General features: G+C 40.1%; 1 pseudogene; it reads right to left on the bottom strand.

Annotated features, from left to right (window-relative positions):
• The window catches only part of LOC105509583, a 55,075-nt pseudogene extending 48,645 nt beyond the window's left edge, over positions 1 to 6,430 (bottom strand).
• Positions 6,431 to 6,862: the final 432 nt, after the last annotated feature.

Raw genomic sequence — 6,862 nt, 5'->3', positions numbered from 1 at the left:
CCCTGCTTTTTTTTGCTTTCCATTTTCTTGGTAGATCTTCCTCCATCCCTTTATTTTGAGCCTATGTGTGCCTCTGCATGTGAGATGGGCCTCCTGAATACAGCACACTGATGGGTCTTGACTCTATCCAATTTGCCAGTCTGTGTCTTTTAATTGGGGCATTTAGCCAATTTACGTTTAAAGTTAATATTGTTATGTGTGAATTTGATCCTGTCATTATGATGTTAGTTGGTTATTTTGCTTGTTAGTTGATGCAGTTTCTTCCTAGCCTCGATGGCCTTTACAATTTGGCATGTTTTTGCAGTGGCTGGTACCAGTTGTTCCTTTCCATGTTTAGTGCTTCCTTCAGGAGCTCTTGTAAGGCAGGCCTGGTGGTGACAAAATCTCTAAGCATTTGCTTATCTGTAAAGGATTTTATTTCTCCTTCACTTATGAAGCTTAGTTTGGCTGGATATGAGATTCTGGGTTGAAAATTCTTTTCTTTAAGAATGTTAAATATTGACCACCACTCTCTTCTGGCTTGTAGATTTTCTGCTGTGAGATCCGCTCTTAGTCTGATGGGCTTCCCTTTGTCGGTAACTCGACCTTTCTCTCTTAATGCCCTTAATATTTTTTCCTTCATTTCAACTTTGGTGAGTGAATCTGACAATTATGTGTCTTTGGTGAATCTGACAATTATATGCTCTTCTCGAGGAGTACCTTTGTGGCGTTCTCTGTATTTCCTGAATTTCAATGTTGGGCTGACTTGCTAGATTGGGGAAGTTCTCCTGGATAATATCCTGAAGAGTGTTTTCCAACTTGGTTCCATTCTCCCCGTCACTTTCCGGTACATCAATCAAATGTCGATTTGGTCTTTTCACATAGTCCCATATTTCTTGGAGGCTTTGTTCATTTCTTTTTACTCCTTTTTCTCTAAACTTCTCTCCTTGCTTCATTTCATTCATTTGATCTTCAATCACTGATACCCTTTCTTCCACTTGATTGAATCAGCTACTGGAGCTTGTGCATGTGTCACATAGTTCTCATGCCATGGTTTTCGGCTCCATCAGGTCATTTAAGGACTTCGCTACACTGTTTAATCTAGTTCGCCATTTGTCTAATATTGTTTCAAGGTTTTTAGCTTCTTTGCGATGGGTTCAAACATCCTCCTTTCGCTCAGAGAAGTTTGTTTTTCCTGATCATCTGAAGCCTTCTTCTCTCAACTCATCAAAGTCATTCTCTGTCCAGCTTGTTCCATTGCTGGCGAGAAGCTGTGTTCCTTTGGAGGAGAAGAGGCACTCTGATTTTTAGAATTTTCAGCTTTTCTGCTCTGGTTTCTTCCCATTTTTGTGGTTTTATCTACCTTTGATCTTTGATGATGGTGACGTACAGATGGTGTTTTGGTGTGGATGTCCTTTCTGTTTGTTAGTTTTCCTTCTCACAATCAGGACCCTCAGCTGCAGGTCTGTTAGAGTTTGCTGGAGGTCCACTTCAGCCCCTGTTTGCCTGGGTATCACCAGCGGAGGCTGCAGAACAGCAAATATTGCAGAATAGCAAATGTTGCTACCTGATCCTTCCTCTGGAAGCTTCGTCTCAGAGGAGCACCCAGCTATATGAGGTGTCAGTTAGCCCCTGTTGGGAGGTATCTCCCAGTTAAGCTACATGGGGGTCAGGGACCCACTTGAGGCAATCTGTCCGTTCTCAGATCTCAAACTCCATGCTGGGAGAACCACTACTCACTTCAAAGCTGTCAGACAGTGATGTTTTAAGTCGCGGAAGTTTCTGCTGCCTTTTGTTCATCTATGCCCTGCCCCCAGAGGTGGAATCTACAGAGGCAGGCAGGCCTTCTTGAGCTGAGGTGGGCTCCACCTAGTTCAAACTTCTGGGCCACTTTGTTTACCTACTCAAGCCTCAGCAATGGTGGACGCCCCTACCCCAGCCTCGTTGCCACCTTGCAGTTCAATCTCAGACTGCTGTGTTAGCAGTCAGCGAGGATCTGTGGGCGTGGGAGCCTCCAAGTCAGGCACAAGAAATAATCTCCTGGTGTGCCATTTGCTAATTCCATTGGAAAAGCACAGTGTTAGGGTGGGAGTGTCCCGATTTTCCAGGTACCCTCTGTCATGGCTTCCCTTTGCTAAGGAAGGGAATTCCCCAACCTCTTGCACTTCCTGGGTGAGGCAATGCCCTGCCCTGCTCTGTGGGCTGCACTCACTGTCTGACAAGCCCCAGTGAGATGAACCTGGTACCTCAGTTGGAAATGCAAAAATCACCCATCTTCTGCATCATTCATGCTGGGAGCTGCTGACTGGAGCTGTTCCTATTCAGCCATCTTGGAACCTCTTCCATGTATTCTTTTTATGTATTGATATTTTATAAATATTTTGTCATAAACATGTGCTACATATGAAAAGAGAATAAAATGATAGCTGAGGGATATTTTTTCCTGACACTTGAGCAGTATTCTCTAGGTACTATGCTATTAAGAATAGACACTTATATACTTTTTAAAAAATGTCTTCTAAAGACTCCATTGCTGAAAATCTAGTGTCACATTAATTAATTTCTTTTTCTTTAGTTCTTCCTTTTTAGAGGGTTCATATAAGAATTGGGTTTGATTTCATTATTATCATTTTTCAGTTTACCATTTTACACCAGAGGATACATACACTTAGCCAACACCCTAATTTATACCATCACTGTAAGACATCTCAACTGAACTCTGTTTTGTAAAATGGTGGTGGTGGGAGAAGGGCTTCCTGCAGAGGAGGGAATAGGTTTCTGTCCTATCTGAAGTTTTCTGCCTGTAAATGTAACAATGATTCCTTTGGGACAAGGATTAATATTTAGGTGTAAATTGGAAACAATTTTAATCTAATAGGAGGAAATCAGAAAGTTTTCTTATTGCATATTTCATACAGTCAGATTCACAGATATATTACCCAATGTTGGGTATGTTACTGGTTTTGTCCTAATTTCAATACCAAAAAAATCATACTAATGTGTGTTCTTCTTTTATTCTTTAATTATTGTCAGAATGTGACACTTAAAAGGTGAAAAGTTCTATTAGAAGAATGATCATTTATTATTAAATTACACCGTGATAAATATTTTATGTTAAAACACAGAGAAATAAAGATTGAAGTTCTTTTCCTGTTTTATTCCAAATAAGAGATATTAATTAATTACTTCAATGTTCTGTTCCCATGATCCTTATTGCCTCCTATTTATCTATCTATCATCTACATCTATCTGTCTGTCTGACATAAAATGCTTAAAATTAATGACTCAAGTTTCTGCTTTAAGAAGTTAGAGAAGGGGGAGGTATTTAAAATCAAGGAAAATAATACAGCAGAAATATGAAAAAAAATAGAACAGAACTCTAAGACAAACAATATTAAAAAATCAACAAAGCCAAAAGTTGGTTCTTTGAAAATGTTATTAAGATTATGAATGCATATCTGGTCTGAACCAATCAGAGAGCTAGAGACAGCACAAGAGTGAGAACAAGCAAGCAAGTGAATGACAGGAGAGAGAATGTGCAAAACACGACCAAAATTGAAGAGGAGATGCCAATGTACACTTTAGTCATCTTAAAGGGAAAATAGGGCAATATTGGAAATTAAATAAGATGACTTAGATGAAATGTACAATTCCTTGAAAATCCTTAGTCCAAACTGAAAAAGAAAACAGAAATGGTAACTTTTGTTGTCGTTGTTGTTGTTGTTTTGAGATGGAGTCTCACTCTGTCACCCAGGCTGGAGTGCAGTGGCACGATCTCAGCTCACTGCAACCTCTCCCTCCCAGGTTCAAGTGATTCTTCTGCCTCAGTCTCCTGAGTAGCTGGGATTACAGGCATGCGCCATCACGTCCAGCTAATTTTTTTTGTAAGAAATGGTAACTTTGAAGGGCTCTATAACTACTAAAGAAATTAAATTTTAAAGTATGATTTTATTATATACAAATGAAAACTAGAACAAACTAATATATTCTTTAGGGATAGATGATAAAACTATAGAAAAAAGTGAAGGCATAGTCATCATGACAGTCAAGATTAAGTTTACCTATAAAAATGAGCTGGAGCAATGGTGAGGGCTTTTAAAGTCCTGGAAATACTTTATGTCTTTAATTGGCAGGAGATTTATGTGGGTATTTGCTTTATGATTATTAAGTACTCATACTATTGTGTGTGTGTGTGTGTATTTCAAATCACTCCTCTTTAGGTAGATGTTCATGGGACATACTCAGGAAAGCTGTTTTCATTGGTATTTCCCAAGGTCAGGCTCATTATCTTCTCAGGGACTTCCCACCACTCCCCTGGTAACCTTACCATACCTCTTTTCAAGATATTTCTTCACCCATAAATCCATCATCATGACTGATGGCCCCATGGATCTGAAAGCAAGTCATGCCAGAGTGGACATAGTGTCTTTTATTCCTGGTTTCACTCAGAAGCCATTCAAAGGCAAAGCCAAACCCTGGAGGACAGAAGATAGTAATGCAGTCTCATTACCCTTTTGAGATCTATTTCCTCAACCACAACTTCCCTCAACATGCCCAACTCATAACATCCTTGCCTCCTTCAATCCTGCCATGCCACGCTCTCCCCATGGGCACTAAATCCCCATCTCTTGTCTTAAAGCAGATGCCTGAGGGTCATAAACCTTTCTCACCTATCCTTTTCTAGGACCCGAGCCTTAGTTAGTGATTTTTCAATACTAAGAAATGTTCTTGAAAGGGACAACATACAGCAAGATGTTTTTGGCTTTTCTTTTTTATTTTGTCCCAAGCTCTCAACAGTGAGCATTGTAGTGGGCACTTTATAGATGTTCACTCATTAACTTTTAATTTATTAACTAACCCCTGTGAAGCAATACACTCTAAACTTGTGGTTCTGGTAGTACTTGGGCTTGCTTTAGATACCCAGCTATCAAATTATGAGTAATTTAAAACATTCTCATACAGAAGCACCAATTCTAAATGGCTTTACTAGCTTTCAAATAATAGAAATTAATGACTAATATTATACTTAAAGAAAGACAAATGGAAAACAACAACCAAAACTTTAACAACATATTTAAAAAATTGAATTTACCAAAAATAGGTAATACATTCTGACCAAAACATATTTATCACAAGAATGTTAGAGTTGATCAATATTTTATGCAATTTACACACTGATGCAGAAAAAATGACAAAATGTAGCATCTATGATTGATAAATACTCTCAGAAATCTAGACATAGAAAGGAATGTTCTCAATGTAATAATATGCAACTATAAAAAGCCGTAACTTAATAACATACTACTGGTTAACCCTTTAGGAAATCAGAAAAAAATAAGAATATTATCTCAAGCATTTCTCTTCAACATTACACTAATGATCCTACACAAGGCAATAAGGAAAGAAAAATAAATGAAAGAATTTGGAAATTATGAAGTAAAAAATCTTCCGATTTGCAGATGATATGATTATTTATCTAGATAATCTAAAGGATCCCAAAATAACAAACAGATGTAGTAAGTAAAGTTAGCAAGGGAGAGTGACATCAGCAAGATGGCAACATTGGTGATATAAGCATTTTTTCCTCCGACAAATAACCACAAATGATGTGAACCTAGTGAGAGCTCAAGGGTCCATTTAAAAATATGCAGCAATGCAGCAGAACAAAACAAACAAGCAAACGCACAACAAAAAACAGGAGACTAACCACACAGAAAGGATCACTGGGGACACTGGCATACCTGAGAAGTCTAGTCATGGCTAGAAACAAAGAAGGGTGGAGGCTATCAGTGTCCTTCATGCATCAGGTCCCACTATGATCTGCAGCAGACTGCTCTGCAAAGGACATTGACATTTTTTTTGACACTGAGGTAACTAACAACCACCTCTGCCACAAATCCCATGGCAAGGGAGAAATGGCTGTGTCCACCTCCAAGGAGTTGCTATGGTGCCACACTAGGACTGAAGCTGCCACTCCACCTAACCCTATGTGTACCCCGACCCCAGAGCTACAGTCACTCTATACATGCCTGCACTCCGGAATCCTGCTCTGTGGCCTCAATGCATTTTTGCCTCAAACACTAGAACCACCACTGCTGTGACCTAGCCTCTATGTGAACCCTGGAGCCCTGACCACTCTGTGCACACCTGTGCTTTAGACCTTGGCTTGACAGCGGCAGCAGTTTCCATAAATCTATGCCTGTTCACCCTCCAGATACCAGGTTCCTGACTGATCAAGAAGACCATAACCTTACAAACCATTATTAATGTGATAGTAAGACATTTGTGCCTCAGACATTGATGGCACTGCTGCCCCAGATCCCCACTCTGTACATACCTGTGCTTTAGACCTTGACTTGACAGCTGCAGCAGTTTCTATAAATCTATGCCTGTTCACCCTCCAGATACCAGTTCCGTGACTGATCAAGAAGACCGTAATCTTACAAACCATTACGAATGTGATAGTAAGATATTTGTGCCTCAGACATTGATGGCACTGCTGCCCCAGATCCTGGAGCCCCAGTAGCTCCACAAATACTCATGCTTTAGATCTTTGCTCTGTGGCTGCTCCAAAGGTGCCTCACATCAGACACCAGTGCCATAATCATTGTGAGCATATCTGCAATCCATATCTGGTACCAAGATTCTTATACATGACTTCCTCAATAGGAGAAAAATAGATCAGGAGGACCTCAGAAGCCTTTGTCACTAAAGACCCCAACATCCCTGCAGGCACCCATAGCCTTGGCAACTGGACACCTTTGGAATCTTTACCAACATTGATGTCAGCTAACAGAGATGTATGGAGACTACACTGTTGTGTCCTCACGAGAGGCAGAACTGCTGTAGCCCACCAAGCTGGTGCCCTCACACCCACACCCAC

This window comes from Colobus angolensis, unplaced genomic scaffold, assembly GCF_000951035.1.
Source record: "Colobus angolensis palliatus isolate OR3802 unplaced genomic scaffold, Cang.pa_1.0 Scaffold178, whole genome shotgun sequence".
Classification (NCBI taxonomy): domain Eukaryota; kingdom Metazoa; phylum Chordata; class Mammalia; order Primates; family Cercopithecidae; genus Colobus; species Colobus angolensis.
This window is presented reverse-complemented; position numbering and strand designations above follow the sequence as displayed.